We start from the raw sequence: 21,529 nt of genomic DNA, 5'->3' as shown, positions 1-21,529 counted from the left end.
CACCATAGACCCTACACCCACCTCCACCCCCCACAGCAGAGGGCAAGAGCCTTGGGAAATGCAGCACCTCTGCATGATCATAGATACCCAGCTCTCTCCTCCACCGTGGCCTGCCACCAGAGACCCTACACCCACCCCCACAGCTCTCTCCTCCACCGTGGCCTGCCACCAGAGACCCTACACCCACCCCCACCCCCACAGCAGAAGGCAAGAGCCTTGGGAAATGCAGCACCTCTGCATGATCATAGATACCCAGCTCTCTCCTCCACTGTGGCCTGCCACCAGAGACCCCACACCCCTCCCACCACAGCAGAGGGCAAGAGCCTTGGGAAATGCAGCACCTCTGCATGATCATAGATACCCAGCTCTCTCCTCCACTGTGGTCTGCCACCATAGGCCCTACACCCCCCACCCGCCACAGCAGAGGGCAGGAGCCTTGGGAAATGCAGCCCCTCTGCATGATCATAGATACCCAGCTCTCTCCTCCACTGTGGCCTGCCACCAGAGACCAAACACCCCCTCCCCCCACAGCAGAGGGCAAGAGCCTTGGGAAATGCAGCACCTCTGCATGATCATAGATACCCAGCTCTCTCCTCCACTGTGGCCTGCCACCAGAGACCCCACACCCCCTCCCCCCACAGCAGAGGGCAAGAGCCTTGGGAAATGCAGCACCTCTGCATGATCATAGATACCCAGCTCTCTCCTCCACTGTGGTCTGCCACCATAGGCCCTACACTCCCCACCCGCCACAGCAGAGGGCAGGAGCCTTGGGAAATGCAGCCCCTCTGCATGATCATAGATACCCAGCTCTCCCCTCCACTGTGGCCTGCCACTAGAGGCCCTACAACCCCTCCCCCCACAGCAGACGGCGAGAGAATTGGGAATGCTGCCCCTCTGCATGATCATAGATACCCAGCTCTCCCCTCCACTGTGGCCTGCCACCATAGGCCCAACACCACTCGCCCCCCACAGCAGAAGGCAAGAGCCTTGGGAAATGCAGCACCTCTGCATGATCATAGATACCCAGCTCTCTCCTCCACTGTGGTCTGCCACCATAGACCCTACACCCACCTCCACCCCCCACAGCAGAGGGCAAGAGCCTTGGGAAATGCAGCACCTCTGCATGATCATAGATACCCAGCTCTCTCCTCCACTGTGGCCTGCCACCAGAGACCCCACATCCCCTCCCACCACAGCAGAGGGCAAGAGCCTTGGGAAATGCAGCACCTCTGCATGATCATAGATACCCAGCTCTCTCCTCCACTGTGGTCTGCCACCATAGGCCCTACACCCCCCACCCGCCACAGCAGAGGGCAGGAGCCTTGGGAAATGCAGCCCCTCTGCATGATCATAGATACCCAGCTCTCCCCTCCACTGTGGCCTGCCACTAGAGGCCCTACACGCCCTACACGCCCTCCCCCCACAGCAGACGGCGAGAGAATTGGGAATTGCTGCCCCTCTGCATGATCATAGATACCCAGCTCTCCCCTCCACTGTGGCCTGCCACCATAGGCCCTACACCACTCGCCCCCACAGCAGAAGGCAAGAGCCTTGGGAAATGCAGCACCTCTGCATGATCATAGATACCCAGCTCTCTCCTCCACTGTGGCCTGCCACCAGAGACCCCACACCCCTTCCCCCCACAGCAGACGGCGAGAGCCTTGGGAAATGCAGCACCTCTGCATGATCATAGATACCCAGCTCTCTCCTCCACTGTGGCCTGCCACCAGAGACCCCACACCCCCCTCCCCCCACAGCAGAGGGCAAGAGCCTGGGGAAATGCAGCACCTCTGCATGATCATAGATACCCAGCCCTGTCCTCCACTGTGGCCTGCCACCATAGACCCTACACCCACCTCCACCCCCCACAGCAGAGGGCAAGAGCCTTGGGAAATGCAGCACCTCTGCATGATCATAGATACCCAGCTCTCTCCTCCACTGTGGCCTGCAACCAGAGACCCCGCACTCCCCTCCCCCACAGCAGAGGGCAAGAGCCTTGGGAATTGCAGCACCTCTGCATGATCATAGATACCCAGCTCTCTCCTCCACTGTGGTCTGCAACCAGAGACCCCGCACCCCTTCCCCCACAGCAGAGGGCAAGAGCCTTGGGAAATGCAGCACCTCTGCATGATCATAGATACCCAGCTGTCTCCTCCACTGTGGTCTGCCACCATAGGCCCTACAACCCCCACCCGCCACAGCAGAGGGCAGGAGCCTTGGGAAATGCAGCACCTCTGCATGATCATAGATACCCAGCTCTCTCCTCCACTGTGGCCTGCCACCAGAGACACCACACCCCCATCCCCACAGCAGAGGGCAAGAGCCTTGGGAAATGCAGCTCCTCTGCATGATCATAGATACCCAGCTCTCTCCTCCACTGTGGCCTGCCACCAGAGACCCCACACCCCTCTCCCCCACAGCAGAAGGCAGGAGCCATGGGAAATGCAGCACCTCTGCATGAGCATAGATACCCAGCTCTCTCCTCCACTGTGGCCTGCCACCAGAGACCCCACACCCCCCTCCCCCCACAGCAGAGGGCAAGAGCCTTGGGAAATGCAGCACCTCTGCATGATCATAGATACCCAGCTCTCTCCTCCACCCAGGCCTGCCACCAACAACTCTACACCCCCTCCCCCCACAGCAGAGGGCAAGAGCCTTGGGAAATGCAGCACCTCTGCATGATCATAGATACCCAGCTCTCTCCTCCACTGTGGTCTGCCACCAGAGACCCCCCACCCCACAGCAGAGGGTAAGAGCCTTGGGAAATGCAGCACCTCTGCGTGATCATAGATACCCAGCTCTCTCCTCCACCGTGGCCTGCCACCAGAGACCCTACACCCACCCCCACAGCAGAGGGCAAGAGCCTTGGGGAATGCAGCACCGCTGCATGATCATAGATACCCAGCTCTCTCCTCCACTGTGGCCTGCCACCAAAGACCGCCCCCCCCCCCCCAGCAGAGGGCAAGAGCCTTGGGAAATGCAGCACCTCTGCATGATCATAGATACCCAGCTCTCTCCTCCCCTGTGGCCTGCCACCAGAGACACCACACCCCCCTCCCCCCACAGCAGAGGGCAGGAGCCTTGGGAAATGCAGCACCTCTGCATGATCATAGATACCCAGCTCTCTCCTCCACTGTGGCCTGCCACCAGAGACCCCACACCCCCTCTACCCCACGGCAAAGGGCAAGAGCCTGGGGAAATGCAGCACCTCTGCATGATCATAGATACCCAGCTCTCCCCTCCACTGTGGCCTGCCACCATAGACCCTGCCTCCTCCCCCACAGCAGAGGGCAAGAGCCTTGGGAAATGCACCACCTCTTCATGATCATAGATACCCAGCTCTCCCCTCCACTGTGGCCTGCCACCAGAGGCCCTACACCCCCCTCGCCCCACAACAGGGGGTAAGAGCCTTGGGAAATGCAGCACCTCTGCATGATGATAGATACCCAGCTCTCTCCTCCCCTGTGGCCTGCCACAAGAGACACCACACCCCCCTCCCCCCACGGCAAAGGGCAAGAGCCTGGGGAAATGCAGCACCTCTGCATGATCATAGATACCCAGCTCTCCCCTCCACTGTGGCCTGCCACCATAGACCCTGCCTCCTCCCCCACAGCAGAGGGCAAGAGCCTTGGGAAATGCAGCACCTCTTCATGATCATAGATACCCAGCTCTCCCCTCCACTGTGGCCTGCTACCATAGACCCTGCACCCTCCCCCACAGAAGAGGAAAACAGCCTTGGGAAATGCAGCACCTCTGCATGATCATAGATACCCAGCTCTCCCCTCCACTGTGGCCTGCCACCAGAGACCCCCCACCCCCTCACAGCAGAGGGCAAGAGCCTTGGGAAATGCAGCACCTCTGCATGATCATAGATACCCAGCTCTCTCCTCCCCTGTGGCCTGCCACCAGAAACCCCACCCCCCCCTCCCCCCCACAGCAGAGGGTAAGTGCCTTGGGAAATGCACCACCTCTACATGATCATAGATACCCAGCTCTCTTCTAAACTGTGGCCTGCAACCAGAGGCCCAACACCCCCCTCGCCCACAGCAGAGGGCAAGAGCCTTGGGAAATGCACCACCTCTGCATGATCATAGATACCCAGGTCTCCCCTCCACTGTGGCCTGCAACCAGAGGCCCTACACCCCCCTCCCCCACAGCAGAGGGCAAGTGCCTTGGGAAATGCAGCACCTCTGCATGATCATAGATACCCAGATCTCTCCTCCACTGTGGCCTGCCACCAGAGACCCCACACCTCCCCATCCCTCCACAGCAGAGGGTAAGAGCCTTGGGAAATGCAGCACCTCTGCATGATCATAGATACCCAGCTCTCTCCTCCACTGTGGCCTGCAACCAGAGACCCCACACCCCCCATCCCTCCACAGCAGAGTGTAAGAACCTTGGGAAATGCAGCACCTCTGCATGATCATAGATACCCAGCTCTCTCCTCCACTGTGGCCTGCCACCAAAGGCCCTACGCCCCCCTCCCCCCACAGCAGAGGGCAAGAGCCTTGGGAAATGCAGCACCTCTGCATGATCATCGATACCCAGCTCTCCTCCACTGTGGCCTGCCACCAGAGACCCCACACCCCCATCCCTCCACAGCAGAGGGTAAGAGCCTTGGGAAATGCAGCACCTCTGCATGATCATAGATACCCAGATCTCTCCTCCACTGTGGCCTGCCACCAGAGACCGCCCCCCTCCCCCCACAGCAGAGGGCAAGAGCCTTGGGAAATGCAGCACCTCTGCATGATCATAGATACCCAGCTCTCTCCTCCACTGTGGCCAGCCACCAGAGACCCGGCACTCCCCTCACCCACAGCAGAGGGCAAGAGCCTTGGGAAATGCAGCACCTCTGCATGATCATAGATACCCAGCTCTCTCCTCCACTGTGGCCTGCAACCAGAGACCCCGCACCCCCTTCCCCCACAGCAGAGGGCAAGAGCCTTGGGAAATGCAGCACCTCTGCATGATCATAGATACCCAGCTCTCTCCTCCACTGTGGCCTGCAACCAGAGACCCCGCACCCCCTTCCCCCACAGCAGAGGTCAAGAGCCTTGGGAAATGCAGCACCTCTGCATGATCATAGATACCCAGCTCTCTCCTCCACTGTGGCCTGCCACCAGAGACCCTGCACCCCCCTCCCCCACAGCAGAAGGCAAGAGCCATGGGAAATGCAGCACCTCGGCATGAGCATAGATACCCAGCTCTCTCCTCCACTGTGGCCTGCCACCAGAGACCCCACACCCCCCTCCCCCCACAGCAGAGGGCAAGAGCCTTGGGAAATGCAGCACCTCTGCATGATCATAGATACCCAGCTCTCTCCTCCACCCAGGCCTGCCACCAACAACTCTACACCCCCCTCCCCCCACAGCAGAGGGCAGGAGCCTTGGGAAATGCAGCACCTCTGCATGATCATAGATACCCAGCTCTCTCCTCCACTGTGGCCTGCCACCAGAGACCCCACACCCCCTCTACCCCACGGCAAAGGGCAAGAGCCTGGGGAAATGCAGCACCTCTGCATGATCATAGATACCCAGCTCTCCCCTCCACTGTGGCCTGCCACCACGGACCCTGCCTCCTCCCCCACAGCAGAGGGCAAGAGCCTTGGGAAATGCACCACCTCTTCATGATCATAGATACCCAGCTCTCCCCTCCACTGTGGCCTGCCACCAGAGGCCCTACACCCCCCTCGCCCCACAGCCGAGGGTAAGAGCCTTGGGAAATGCAGCACCTCTGCATGATCATAGATACCCAGCTCTCTCCTCCCCTGTGGCCTGCCAAAAGAGACACCACACCCCCCTCCCCCCACGGCAAAGGGCAAGAGCCTGGGGAAATGCAGCACCTCTGCATGATCATAGATACCCAGCTCTCCCCTCCACTGTGGCCTGCCACCATAGACCCTGCCTCCTCCCCCACAGCAGAGGGCAAGAGCCTTGGGAAATGCAGCACCTCTTCATGATCATAGATACCCAGCTCTCCCCTCCACTGTGGCCTGCCACCATAGACCCTGCACCCTCCCCCACAGAAGAGGACAACAGCCTTGGGAAATGCAGCACCTCTGCATGATCATAGATACCCAGCTCTCCCCTCCACTGTGGCCTGCCACCAGAGACCCCCCCTCCCCCACAGCAGAGGGCAAGTGCCTTGGGAAATGCAGCACCTCTGCATGATCATAGATACCCAGATCTCTCCTCCACTGTGGCCTGCCACCAGAGACCCCACACCTCCCCATCCCTCCACAGCAGAGGGTAAGAGCCTTGGGAAAGGCAGCACCTCTGCATGATCATAGATACCCAGCTCTCTCCTCCACTGTGGCCTGCAACCAGAGACCCCACACCCCCCATCCCTCCACAGCAGAGTGTACGAACCTTGGGAAATGCAGCACCTCTGCATGATCATAGATACCCAGCTCTCTCCTCCACTGTGGCCTGCCACCAAAGGCCCTACGCCCCCCTCCCCCCACAGCAGAGGGCAAGAGCCTTGGGAAATGCAGCACCTCTGCATGATCATCGATACCCAGCTCTCCTCCACTGTGGCCTGCCACCAGAGACCCCACACCCCCCATCCCTCCACAGCAGAGGGTAAGAGCCTTGGGAAATGCAGCACCTCTGCATGATCATAGATACCCAGATCTCTCCTCCACTGTGGCCTGCCACCAGAGACCGCCCCCCCCCCCCCACAGCAGAGGGCAAGAGCCTTGGGAAATGCAGCACCTCTGCATGATCATAGATACCCAGCTCTCTCCTCCACTGTGGCCAGCCACCAGAGACCCGGCACTCCCCTCACCCACAGCAGAGGGCAAGAGCCTTGGGAAATGCAGCACCTCTGCATGATCATAGATACCCAGCTCTCTCCTCCACTGTGGCCTGCAACCAGAGACCCCGCACCCCCTTCCCCCACAGCAGAGGGCAAGAGCCTTGGGAAATGCAGCACCTCTGCATGATCATAGATACCCAGCTCTCTCCTCCACTGTGGCCTGCAACCAGAGACCCCGCACCCCCTTCCCCCACAGCAGAGGTCAAGAGCCTTGGGAAATGCAGCACCTCTGCATGATCATAGATACCCAGCTCTCTCCTCCACTGTGGCCTGCCACCAGAGACCCTGCACCCCCCTCCCCCACAGCAGAAGGCAAGAGCCATGGGAAATGCAGCACCTCGGCATGAGCATAGATACCCAGCTCTCTCCTCCACTGTGGCCTGCCACCAGAGACCCCACACCCCCCTCCCCCCACAGCAGAGGGCAAGAGCCTTGGGAAATGCAGCACCTCTGCATGATCATAGATACCCAGCTCTCTCCTCCACCCAGGCCTGCCACCAACAACTCTACACCCCCCTCCCCCCACAGCAGAGGGCAGGAGCCTTGGGAAATGCAGCACCTCTGCATGATCATAGATACCCAGCTCTCTCCTCCACTGTGGCCTGCCACCAGAGACCCCACACCCCCTCTACCCCACGGCAAAGGGCAAGAGCCTGGGGAAATGCAGCACCTCTGCATGATCATAGATACCCAGCTCTCACCTCCACTGTGGCCTGCCACCACAGACCCTGCCTCCTCCCCCACAGCAGAGGGCAAGAGCCTTGGGAAATGCACCACCTCTTCATGATCATAGATACCCAGCTCTCCCCTCCACTGTGGCCTGCCACCAGAGGCCCTACACCCCCCTCGCCCCACAGCCGAGGGTAAGAGCCTTGGGAAATGCAGCACCTCTGCATGATCATAGATACCCAGCTCTCTCCTCCCCTGTGGCCTGCCAAAAGAGACACCACACCCCCCTCCCCCCACGGCAAAGGGCAAGAGCCTGGGGAAATGCAGCACCTCTGCATGATCATAGATACCCAGCTCTCCCCTCCACTGTGGCCTGCCACCATAGACCCTGCCTCCTCCCCCACAGCAGAGGGCAAGAGCCTTGGGAAATGCAGCACCTCTTCATGATCATAGATACCCAGCTCTCCCCTCCACTGTGGCCTGCCACCATAGACCCTGCACCCTCCCCCACAGAAGAGGACAACAGCCTTGGGAAATGCAGCACCTCTGCATGATCATAGATACCCAGCTCTCCCCTCCACTGTGGCCTGCCACCAGAGACCCCCCACCCCCTCACAGCAGAGGGCAAGAGCCTTGGGAAATGCAGCACCTCTGCATGATCATAGATAGCCAGCTCTCTCCTCCACTGTGGCCTGCCACCAGAGACCCCGCACTCCCCTCCCCCACAGCAGAGGGCAAGAGCCTTGGGAAATGCGGCACCTCTGCATGATCATAGATACCCAGCTCCCTCCTCCACTGTGGCCTGCCACCAGACACCGCCCCACCCCCCCCCACCACCACAGCAGAGGGCAAGAGCCTTGGGAAATGCAGCACCTCTGCATGATCATAGATACCCAACTCTCTCCTCCACTGTGGCCTGCTACCAGAGACACCACACCCCCATCCCCCACAGCAGAGGGCAAGAGCCTTGGGATAATGCAGCACCTCTGCATGATCATAGATAACCAGCTCTCTCCTCCACTGTGGCCTGCCACCAGAGACCGCCCTCCCCCTCCCCACAGCAGAGGGCAAGAGCCTTGGGAAATGCAGCACCTCTGCATGATCATAGATAGCCAGCTCTCTCCTCCACTGTGGCCAGCCACCAGAGACCCCGCACTCCCCTCCCCCACAGCAGAGGGCAAGAGCCTTGGGAAATGCGGCACCTCTGCATGATCATAGATACCCAGCTCTCTCCTCCACTGTGGCCTGCCACCAGAGACACCACACCCCCTTCCCGCACAGCAGAGGCCAAGAGCCTTGGGAAATGCAGCACCTCTGCATGATCATAGATACCCAACTCTCTCCTCCACTGTGGCCTGCTACCAGAGACACCACACCCCCATCCCCACAACAGAGGGCAAGAGCCTTGGGAAATGCAGCACCTCTGCATGATCATAGATACCACGCTCTCTCCTCCACTGTGGCCTGCAACCAGAGACCCCACACCCCCTCCCCCCACAGCAGACGGCGAGAGCCTTGGGAAATGCAGCACCTCTGCATGATCATAGATACCCAGCTCTCCCCTCCACTGTGGCCTGCCACTAGAGGCCCTACACCCCCCGGCCCCTCACAGCAGAGGGCAAGAGCCTTGGGAAATGCAGCACCTCTGCATGATCATAGATACCCAGCTCTCTCCTCCACTGTGGCCTGCCACCAGAGACCCCACACCCGATCCCCCCACAGCAGAGGGCACGAGCATTGGGAAATGCAGCAACTCTGCGTGATCATAGATACCCAGCTCTCTCCTCCACTGTGGTCTGCCACCAGAGACCTCACACCTCCTCCCCCCACAGCAGAGGGCAATATCCTTGGGAAATGCAGCACCTCTGCATGATCATAGATACCCATCTCTCCCCTCCACTGTGGCCTGCCACCAGAGACCCCACACCCCCCTCCCCCACAGCAGAAGGCAAGAGCCATGGGAAATGCAGCACCTCTGCATGATCATAGATACCCAGCTCTCTCCTCCACTGTGGCCTGCCACCAGAGACCCCACACCCCCCTCCCCCCACAGCAGAGGGCAGGAGCCTTGGGAAATGCAGCACCTCTGCATGATCATAGATACCCAGCTCTCCACTCCACTGTGGCCTGCCACCAGAGACCCCACACCCCCTCCCCCACAGCACAGGGCAAGAGCCTTGGGAATTGCAACACCTCTGCATGATCATAGATACCCAGCTCTCCCATCCACTGTGGCCTGCCACCAAAGACCCCACACCCCCCTCTCCCCACAGCAGAGGGCAAGAGCCTTGGGAAAAGCAGCACCTCTGCATGATCATAGATACCCAGCTCTCTCCTCCACTGTGGCCTGCCACCAGAGACCCTACACCCCCCTCCCCCCAGCAGAGGGCAAGAGCCTTGGGAAATGCAGCACCTCTGCATGATCATAGATACCCAGCTCTCTCCTCCACTGTGGCCTGCCACCAGAGACCCCCCCCCCCCCACAGCAGAGGGCAAGAGCCTTGGGAAATGCAGCACCTCTGCATGATCATAGATACCCAGCTCTCTCCTCCACTGTGGCTTGCAACCAGAGACCCCGCACCCCCTTTCCCCACAGCAGAGGGCAAGAGCCTTGGGAAATGCAGCACCTCTGCATGATCATAGATACCCAGCTCTCTCCTCCACTGTGGTCTGCCATCATAGGCCCGACACTCCCCACCCGCCACAGCAGAGGGCAGGAGCCTTGGGAAATGCAGCACCTCTGCATGATCATAGATACCCAGCTCTCTCCTCCACTGTGGCCTGCCACCAGAGACCCTCCCACCCCCCATCCCCACAGCAGACGGCGAGAGCCTTTGGAAATGCAGCACCTCTGCATGATCATAGATACCCAGCTCTCTCCTCCACTGTGGCCTGCCACCAGAGACCCCACACCCCCCTCCCTCCACAGCAGAGGGCAAGAGCCTGGGGAAATGCAGCACCTCTGCATGATCATAGATACCCAGCCCTGTCCTCCACTGTGGCCTGCCACCATAGACCCTACACCCACCTCCACCCCCCACAGCAGAGGGCAAGAGCCTTGGGAAATGCAGCACCTCTGCATGATCATAGATACCCAGCTCTCTCCTCCACTGTGGCCTGCCACCAGAGACCCCGCACTCCCCTCCCCCACAGCAGAGGGCAAGAGCCTTGGGAAATGCAGCACCTCTGCATGATCATAGATACCCAGCTCTCTCCTCCACTGTGGCCTGCAACCAGAGACCCCGCACCCCCTTCCCCCACAGCAGAGTGCAAGAGCCTTGGGAAATGCAGCACCTCTGCATGATCATAGATACCACGCTCTCTCCTCCACTGTGGCCTGCAACCAGAGACCCCACACCCCCTCCCCCCACAGCAGACGGCGAGAGCCTTGGGAAATGCAGCACCTCTGCATGATCATAGATACCCAGCTCTCCCCTCCACTGTGGCCTGCCACTAGAGGCCCTACACCCCCCGGCCCCTCACAGCAGAGGGCAAGAGCCTTGGGAAATGCAGCACCTCTGCATGATCATAGATACCCAGCTCTCTCCTCCACTGTGGCCTGCCAACAGAGACCCCACACCCGATCCCCCCACAGCAGAGGGCACGAGCATTGGGAAATGCAGCAACTCTGCGTGATCATAGATACCCAGCTCTCTCCTCCACTGTGGTCTGCCACCAGAGACCCCACACCTCCTCCCCCCACAGCAGAGGGCAATAGCCTTGGGAAATGCAGCACCTCTGCATGATCATAGATACCCAGCTCTCTCCTCCACTGTGGCTTGCAACCAGAGACCCCGCACCCCCTTCCCCCACAGCAGAGGGCAAGAGCCTTGGGAAATGCAGCACCTCTGCATGATCATAGATACCCAGCTCTCTCCTCCACTGTGGTCTGCCATCATAGGCCCGACACTCCCCACCCGCCACAGCAGAGGGCAGGAGCCTTGGGAAATGCAGCACCTCTGCATGATCATAGATACCCAGCTCTCTCCTCCACTGTGGCCTGCCACCAGAGACCCCCCCACCCCCCATCCCCACAGCAGACGGCGAGAGCCTTGGGAAATGCAGCACCTCTGCATGATCATAGATACCCAGCTCTCTCCTCCACTGTGGCCTGCCACCGGAGACCCCACACCCCCCTCCCCCACAGAAGAGGGCAAGAGCCTGGGGAAATGCAGCACCTCTGCATGATCATAGATACCCAGCCCTGTCCTCCACTGTGGCCTGCCACCATAGACCCTACACCCACCTCCACCCCCCACAGCAGAGGGCAAGAGCCTTGGGAAATGCAGCACCTCTGCATGATCATAGATACCACGCTCTCTCCTCCACTGTGCCCTGCAACCAGAGACCCCACACCCCCTCCCCCACAGCGGACGGCGAGAGCCTTGGGAAATGCAGCACCTCTGCATGATCATAGATACCCAGCTCTCCCCTCCACTGTGGCCTGCCACTAGAGGCCCTACACCCCCCGGCCCCTCACAGCAGAGGGCAAGAGCCTTGGGAAATGCAGCACCTCTGCATGATCATAGATACCCAGCTCTCTCCTCCACTGTGGCCTGCCACCAGAGACCCCACACCCGATCCCCCCACAGCAGAGGGCACGAGCATTGGGAAATGTAGCAACTCTGCGTGATCATAGATACCCAGCTCTCTCCTCCACTGTGGTCTGCCACCAGAGACCCCACACCTCCTCCCCCCAGAGCAGAGGGCAATAGCCTTGGGAAATGCAGCACCTCTGCATGATCATCGATACCCAGCTCTCCCCTCCACTGTGGCCTGCCACCAGAGACCCCACACCCCCCTCCCCCACAGCAGAAGGCAAGAGCCATGGGAAATGCAGAACCTCTGCATGATCATAGATACCCAGCTCTCTCCTCCACTGTGGCCTGCCACCAGAGACCCTACACCCCCCTGCCCCCAGCAGAGGGCAGGAGCCTTGGGAAATGCAGCACCTCTGCATGATCATAGATACCCAGCTCTCTCCTCCACTGTGGCCTGCCACCAGAGACCCCCCCCCCACAGCAGAGGGCAAGAGCCTTGGGAAATGCAGCACCTCTGCATGATTATAGATACCCAGCTCTCTCCTCCACTGTGGCCTGCCACCAGAGACCCCCCCACCCCCATCCCCACAGCAGACGGCGAGAGCCTTGGGAAATGCAGCACCTCTGCATGATCATAGATACCCAGCTCTCTCCTCCACTGTGGCCTGCCACCAGAGACCCCACAGCCCCCTCCCCCCACAGCAGAGGGCAAGAGCCTGGGGAAATGCAGCACCTCTGCATGATCATAGATACCCAGCCCTGTCCTCCACTGTGGCCTGCCACCATAGACCCTACACCCACCTCCACCCCCCACAGCAGAGGGCAAGAGCCTTGGGAAATGCAGCACCTCTGCATGATCATAGATACCCAGCTCTCTCCTCCACTGTGGCCTGCCACCAGAGACCCCGCACTCCCCTCCCCCACAGCAGAGGGCAAGAGCCTTGGGAAATGCAGCACCTCTGCATGATCATAGATACCCAGCTCTCTCCTCCACTGTGGCCTGCAACCAGAGACCCCGCACCCCCTTCCCCCACAGCAGAGGGCAAGAGCCTTGGGAAATGCAGCACCTCTGCATGATCATAGATACCCAGCTCTCTCCTCCACTGTGGTCTGCCACCATAGGCCCTACAACCCCCACCCGCCACAGCAGAGGGCAGGAGCCTTGGGAAATGCAGCACCTCTGCATGATCATAGATACCCAGCTCTCTCCTCCACTGTGGCCTGCCACCAGAGACACCACACCCCCATCCCCGCAGCAGAGGGCAAGAGCCTTGGGAAATGCAGCACCTCTGCATGATCATAGATACCCAGCTCTCTCCTCCACTGTGGCCTGCCACCAGAGACACCACACCCCCCTCCCCCACAGCAGAAGGCAAGAGCCATGGGAAATGCAGCACCTCTGCATGATCATAGATACCCAGCTCTCTCCTCCACTGTGGCCTGCCACCAGAGACCCCACACCCCCCTCCCCCACAGCAGAAGGCAAGAGCCATGGGAAATGCAGCACCTCTGCATGATCATAGATACCCAGTTCTGTCCTCCACTGTGGCCTGCCACCATAGACCCTACACCCACCTCCACCCCCCCAAGAGCCTTGGGAAATGCAGCACCTCTGCATGATCATAGATACCCAGCTCTCTCCTCCACTGTGTCCTGCCATCAGAGACCCTACACCCCCCTCCCCCCAGCAGAGGGCAAGAGCCTTGGGAAATGCAGCACCTCTGCATGATCATAGATAACCATCTCTCTCCTCCACTGTGGCCTGCCACCAGAGACCGCCCTCCCCCTCCCCACAGCAGAGGGCAAGAGCCTTGGGAAATGCAGCACCTTTGCATGATCATAGATAGCCAGCTCTCTCCTCCACTGTGGCCAGCCACCAGAGACCCCGCACTCCCCTCCCCCATAGCAGAGGGCAAGAGCCTTGGGAAATGCAGCACCTCTGCATGATCATAGATACCCAGCTCTCCCCTCGACTGTGGCCTGCCACTAGAGGCCCTACACCCCCCGGCCCCTCACAGCAGAGGGCAAGAGCCTTGGGAAATGCAGCACCTCTGCATGATCATAGATACCCAGCTCTCTCCTCCACTGTGGCCTGCCACCAGAGACCCCACACCCGATCCCCCCACAGCAGAGGGCACGAGCATTGGGAAATGCAGCAACTCTGCGTGATCATAGATACCCAGCTCTCTCCTCCACTGTGGTCTGCCACCAGAGACCCCACACCTCCTCCCCCCACAGCAGAGGGCAATAGCCTTGGGAAATGCAGCACCTCTGCATGATCATAGATACCCAGCTCTCCCCTCCACTGTGGTCTGCCACCAGAGACCCCACACCCCCCTCCCCCACAGCAGAAGGCAAGAGCCATGGGAAATGCAGCACCTCTGCATGATCATAGATACCCAGCTCTCTCCTCCACTGTGGCCTGCCACCAGAGACCCCACACCCCCCTCCCCCCACAGCAGAGGGCAGGAGCCTTGGGAAATGCAGCACCTCTGCATGATCATAGATACCCAGCTCTCCACTCCACTGTGGCCTGCCACCAGAGACCCCACACCCCCCTCCCCCACAGCACAGGGCAAGAGCCTTGGGAATTGCAACACCTCTGCATGATCATAGATACCCAGCTCTCCCATCCACTGTGGCCTGCCACCAAAGACCCCACACCCCCCTCCCCCCACAGCAGAGGGCAAGAGCCTTGGGAAATGCAGCACCTCTGCATGATCATAGATACCCAGCTCTCTCCTCCACTGTGGCTTGCCACCAGAGACCGCCCCCCCCGCACAGCAGAGGGCAAGAGCCTTGGGAAATGCAGCACCTCTGCATGATCATAGATACCCAGCTCTCTCCTCCACTGTGGCTTGCAACCAGAGACCCCGCACCCCCTTCCCCCACAGCAGAGGGCAAGAGCCTTGGGAAATGCAGCACCTCTGCATGATCATAGATACCCAGCTCTCTCCTCCACTGTGGTCTGCCATCATAGGCCCGACACTCCCCACCCGCCACAGCAGAGGGCAGGAGCCTTGGGAAATGCAGCACCTCTGCATGATCATAGATACCCAGCTCTCTCCTCCACTGTGGCCTGCCACCAGAGACCCCCCCACCCCCATCCCCACAGCAGAGGGCAAGAGCCTTGGGAAATGCAGCACCTCTGCATGATCATAGATACCCAGCTCTGTCCTCCACTGTGGCCTGCCATCAGAGGCCCTACACCCCCATCCCCCCACAGCCGAGGGCAAGAGCCTTGGGAAATGCAGCACCTCTGCATGATCATAGATACCCAGCTCTCTCCTCCACTGTGGCCTGCCACCAGAGACCCTACACCGCCCTCCCCCCACAGCAGATGGCAAGAGCCTTGGGAAATGCAGCACCTCTGCATGATCATAGATACCCAGCTCTCTCCTCCACTGTGGCCTACCAGCAGAGACACCACACCCCCCTCCCCCCACAGCAGAGGGCAAGAACCTTGGGAATTGCAGCACCTCTGCATGATCATAGATACCCAGCTCTCTCCTCCTCTGTGGCCTGCCACCAGAGACACCACACCCCCCTCCACCCACAGCAGAGGCCAAGAGCCTTGGGAAATGCAGCACCTCTGCATGATCATATACACCCATCTCTCTCCTCCACTGTGGCCTGCCACCAAAGACCCTACACCCCCCCTCGCCCCACAGCAGAGGCCAAGAGCCTTGGGAAATGCAGCACCTCTGCATGATCATAGATACCCAGCTCTCTCCTCCACTGTGGTCTGCCACCAGAGACCCCACACCCCCCTCCCCCACAGCAGAGGGTAAGAGCCTTGGGAAATGCAGCACCTCTGCATGATCATAGATACCCAGCTCTCTCCTCCACCGTGGCCTGCCACCAGAGACCCTACCCCCACCCCCACCCCCACAGCAGAAGGCAAGAGCCTTGGGAAATGCAGCACCTCTGCATGATCATAGATACCCAGCTCTCTCCTCCACTGTGACCTGCCACCAGAGACACCACCCCCCTCTCCCCCCCACATCAGAGGTGCAAGAGCCTTGGGAAATGCAGCACCTCTGCATGATCATAGATACCCAGCTCTCTCCTCCCCTGTGGCCTGCCACCAGAGACACCACACACCCCACTCCCCCCACAGCAGAGGGCAAGAGCCTTGAGAAATGCAGCACCTCTGCATGATCATAGATACCCAGCTCTCCCCTCCACTGTGGGCTGCCACCAAAGACCCTACACCCCCCCTCCCCCCACAGCAGAGGGCAAGAGCCTTGGGAAATTCAGCACCTCTGCATGATCATAGATACCCAGCTCTCTCCTCCACTGTGGTCTGCCACCAGAGACCCCACACCCGCCTCCCCCACAGCAGAGGGTAAGAGCCTTGGGAAATGCAGCACCTCTGCATGATCATAGATACCCAGCTCTCTCCTCCACTGTGACCTGCCACCAGAGACACCACCCCCTCTCCCCCCACAGCAGAGGGCAAGAGCCTTGGGAAATTCAGCACCTCTGCATGATCATAGATACCCAGCTCTCTCCTCCACTGTGGTCTGCCACCAGAGACCCCACACCCGCCTCCCCCACAGCAGAGGGTAAGAGCCTTGGGAAATGCAGCACCTCTGCATGATCATAGATACCCAGCTCTCTCCTCCACTGTGACCTGCCACCAGAGACACCACCCCCTCTCCCCCCACATCAGAGGGCAAGAGCCTTGGGAAATTCAGCACCTCTGCATGATCATAGATACCCAGCTCTCTCCTCCACCGTGGCCTGCCACCAGAGACCCTACACCCACCCCCACAGCAGAAGGCAAGAGCCTTTGGAAATGCAGCACCTCTGCATGATCATAGATACCCAGCTCTCTCCTCCACTGTGACATGCCACCAGAGACACCACCCCCTCTCCCCCCACATCAGAGGGCAAGAGCCTTGGAAAATGCAGCACCTCTGCATGATCATAGATACCCAGCTCTCTTCTCCCCTGTGGCCTGCCACCAGAGACACCACACACCCCACTCCCCCCACAGCAGAGGGCAAGAGCCTTGGGAAATGCAGCACCTCTGCATGATCATAGATACCCAGCTCTCTCCTCCACTGTGGCCTGCCACCAGAGACCCTACACCCCCCTCCCCCCACAGCAGAGGGCAAGAGTCTTGGGAACTGCAGCACCTCTGCATGATCATAGATACCCAGCTCTCTCCTCCACTGTGGCCTGCCACCAGAGACCCTACACCGCCCTCCCCCCACAGCAGAGGGCAAGAGTCTTGGGAAATGCAGCACCTCTGCATGATCATAGATACCCAGCTCTCTCCTCCACTGTGGCCTGCCACCAGAGACCCCACACCCCTCTCCCCCCACAGCAGAGGGCAAGAGCATTGGGAAATGCAGCACCTCTGCATGATCATAGATACCCAGCTCTCTCCTCCACTGTGGCCTGCAACCAGAGACCCCGCACCCCCTTCCCGCACAGCAGAGGGCAAGATGCATTGGCATATGTGCTTACTGATGAAACAACCTATGTTTTTCGAAGTTGCCTCACTAAATGAGAATTGAATTGGCGATACTAAACCTAGAAATGTGAATAAAACATTTCTTGTTGAAAAATTCAATACATCCATTTCATATCTTTGAATCAATATTTAATACTTGATCGAATTTTTGAATTAAATTGCGCAACCCTGCCAAGGGTCAACTGAGAGCTCTAGCCTTTAGTAAGGTGATGCTACCTTACTTTCCTTCTAAACTGTTCATTGAGATCCGGATGCCATAGGATCTTTTTTCAGACTGGAAGCTCCAGGTCAAAACATCTATAAAGATTACGGAATAAGCAATACTATTACCATTGTAGCAGAAATCTCTGTGGTGCCCGCCGAAACTCTGTACTTCTTTCCCTTCAGAGTCACCACTTCCCCATGATAGCCATCTCCTTCCATGTGATCCACCCTCAGAAGACCATCCGCAGAGTCAGGATCAGGTGGCGGCTGCCTTTCCCTGGTCACATGGGAGGAGATTTTAGGCTGGGGGTCAGGGATGACTCTGCATGATTCATCCCACACCCCTCATTGTGATCTTAGATTAATCACAGGATGAAAGCCATCCTATTTCCACTTGTATAGCAAGCTCTGTCTGCATGCTATAAGCTCTAGCTCTGCCCTAAGGAACAACTTACCAATGCACTTAAACTCTGAAGAAAGCCATGTGAAATTAAGAATGCTTAAACCCCTCTTCTACAAGCAGGCTTTCTCAGCGTCTGGAATCACCATCTCTAGTCTGTAGGGCTTCAGCTGGTCTGAGCACAAACTCCTCTGTAACCCCCCTCACCAACCCTCTGATTCCACCTTCACCTGCCTTCATGGGCCAGATTCACCCCATGTACTCTGGACCTTGGCTTCAAGCTTATGGATGTATACACTTTGCACCTTGGTCTGTGTTAAAGTATATTTCACATAATACTGCCTGATAACCAACATTGGCATAAGCGCATTCGCATCACATTGAAAATCGCATTTGAATGAACCTGAATAAGGCTGACTACGCCGCCATTTTAGAATCATCCGCCATTTTGATTAACTCCTGTTTCTGCCACATGTTAAACTTTGTGTTTTCGGCTCCAGCATAGAAAAATGAACTTTGCACTGTGTCAACACAGATAAACATGTTGTGACTGCTGAGAGTGGATTGTTTGTCCGGCACTAAGAAACCTTGGAGCTAAATTAGAGTTGAACTGAACAGTAATTTAGATGTTGTCTGTATCAATAGCGTCATCCTCGTTCATACAGTGGAACAGAATGTTGAATAGCTGAAACCGTGTGCCTTTGCAGAAATCTATGTGTACGTTCCTTGAAACTGGATTAACTTGAAGCTTGAAAACAAATGTTACCATTGTGTTTTATGTATAGAAAAACATGTCTAGTGTTTGAGGAAAACATTGAACAATGTATAGTTGTTTGAATCTGCATTAGGTATGTGAACTGGCTACGAACCCTTAATGAATATGTAACTCGAAGATGGGCTGGACGATGTAACTGGGACTGTGGAAAAGGTATATAAACCTGTGTCTTTGTAATGTCCATCACTCTCCCTCCTCACGGTGTCTGCTGTACACACTGTGAGGCGTTGAGAGCCAGATAGCTATCTGACCAATAAAACTGTACATGTACTTTTGAACTCTTGACTGGCATATTTTATTTTTGGTGGTATTAAGCCTCGATATTTCTTTTGATCTTTCAGTCTGGATGCTCCAAGAAATGCTATTGACTGGTTTCCGGCATCCACCTCCTCCCACTGTTGCTGGTCTCCCCTCCCCATTTCCTCTCGGAGTGCCATGAAGCCCTCTACGTATGGCTTCAGTGTCTTCCAAATCTAAAATAAACAAACATGAACATGAAAAAGGCTCTTTTTTATTATCTTTAATTTATTGCAGAAATAAGCAGCAAAATCCAAAACCCCAGCCCCAGAGACAATTAAAATTAGGACGGCCAGACCCGCCTCTGTACATTCTACATTGGTTATCGCTGATCGTCGTGGCCAAATACAGAAAATGGGTTGGTTATGGGGAAATGATTAGCGGGCCTTCTCCTCCCAAACCCACCGTGTTGTACCCCAGGACTACCCATGACTCTGAACTGAGAATGAAGGTTTGAGCTACACTGTGAGCTGATGCATAGACGCGGCCACAGAACCATGCCACATTCTATCCACTGAGGGGACTTTGGAATGGATATTGCTAAAGAGACCGGATTCGTGGGCTCTCTAGATCTCTGCATGCGGAGCCCACGAGCATCGTCCAATGATTCACCTGAGCCTCTAGAATTCATTCTATATGTGTACGGGGGGCTAATAATAATTGTCTTAAAGTTCTTGCTCCCCAAGATTTGCCATTCGGCCCCCCTATCCGATCCCCTCCAACCTCCATACCCACAGATCTCAGCAGGGCACTAGGCACAGACTTTGGGTAAATGGGCTTGTGGGATAGAAACAGGTGGGTCTTTGGTCAATACATGATAAATCTTGTGGCCGAATTTGAACAGCCTATCACAGAAATAATGCAATTACAGACAGATATTCAGAGAGTTTCGAAGGCACACCATTTAAACAAATTCTAAATTCTGGACTTAAATGTCTACATGCCAACCATGAAGTGCGCAGAATATGCATTTAGAGGGTACTTTGCTCTGCCCAAAAAATCGAAAGTTTTCAAACACATCAGAATAAACGCAAGATACGATTCTCCCCCTCAATCATTCTAGATTATGAAGCCCCATTGAGGTCCCTGATACAATTTTATAGGAGTTTAATAAAAGGAAAAGGAAGTGCCTTTGAAAGAAGCAGGTGCGGTGCGATGAAAGCAAGAATCCTGGAGCAGCAACAAAGGAGATCCTAATGTTCCTGCATCTGCCTGGAGCTCAGATTCCCAGAGATCCCAAAGGATTCCTGGTCTAGTTTCTGCATTCACTAGATGGTGCTGAAAGTAGCTTCCTTTCCAGGTTCCTGCATCTGTAAAAAAGGGATATTTGAGATTAGAGAAGCAACTTTAGCAAGAATATTTAAGATACCCACTTCATCATTATCATTTTCAGCTAGCGACCGGACACGGGGCACAGATTTCAAATAAAATGAGGCAACAATGGAAAAGTTATTTACCAGTGAAGCAAGTTCTCCAGCGTACGTCATCGAAGGCAAAGAATATGGCTCTGTGCCTTTCAAGTTAAGCAGCTGTGTCAGAGCCTAATCCCAGAATGCACCATTCTACTGGAGACTAGAATGTTTTTTGTGTGCCATGCCTAGTCACGTGTCCCTCACTTTGCAAGACTTTTGTTCATTTTTTTTTTTTTAAGAACTTTATTTTTGATTTGCATGTCACAGTACACTCTGCGTGTCTCGCATCTACATAATAAAGATTCGCATTACAAATTGACAACCCAAATCCCCTTGCAGACTTTTACATCAGGTGCATGTCCTCGTATATACCCACAGAAAGAAGTTACATTTAGCTAGCTGTGTGGGCTGGCATATCATCCACGCTATCATTGTCCGAATTTTCAGTGTCTGTGGAGGTTTCATCTAAGTATGCCCTGAACAGGGCCCAAATGTCTTTTGGTTTACACGGAGCAGACATCATACTAACATAGTTTTCCTCACATTCATTCACGTAAGTGAGGGTCGCAAGGAACTGTTCTGCTGTTGGAGCCTGGCCGCTCTTCCATTTCTGAAGGATGCATTTCTTCGCTACTGAGCAGGCGACGTTAAACAGTCTCCTCGTTTTTTCCGGGACCTTACCAATGTCGCCAAACAGGTATTTAGGTGGATTGAGGTGTGCAGGGATTTGTGTTATTTCCTCAAGGATATTGGCCACTGCGAGCCAGAAACCCGCTATCTGGGGGCAGGCCCAGTACATATGAAACGAATCCGCACCAGGGGCGTGGCATTTCGGGCATTTGTCGGGAATGGTCTTGTAGAACTTTGCCATTTTGGCTGGAGTGTAATGTAGTTTGTTCAGAACCTTGAATTGTATTAGTCTCAGGCCTG

At 56.8% G+C, this 21,529-nt stretch overlaps 1 protein-coding gene across 1 annotated transcript in view; it reads right to left on the bottom strand.

Annotated features, from left to right (window-relative positions):
- Nucleotides 1-19,381: 19,381 nt before the first annotated feature.
- The window catches only part of LOC138522057 (RLA class I histocompatibility antigen, alpha chain 11/11-like), a 275,180-nt gene continuing 273,032 nt past the window's right edge, over nucleotides 19,382-21,529 (bottom strand). The window contains exon 7 of the mRNA XM_069635290.1: nucleotides 19,382-20,497. The gene's annotated coding sequence lies outside the window, so the exon portion shown is untranslated. The remainder of the gene's footprint in view (nucleotides 20,498-21,529) is intronic.

Source organism: Ambystoma mexicanum, chromosome 13, assembly GCF_040938575.1.
Source record: "Ambystoma mexicanum isolate Mex_15411 chromosome 13, UKY_AmexF1_1, whole genome shotgun sequence".
Taxonomy (NCBI): Eukaryota; Metazoa; Chordata; class Amphibia; order Caudata; family Ambystomatidae; genus Ambystoma; species Ambystoma mexicanum.
The sequence above is the reverse complement of the archived record's forward strand: the minus strand, read 5'-3'. Positions and strand labels throughout refer to the sequence as shown.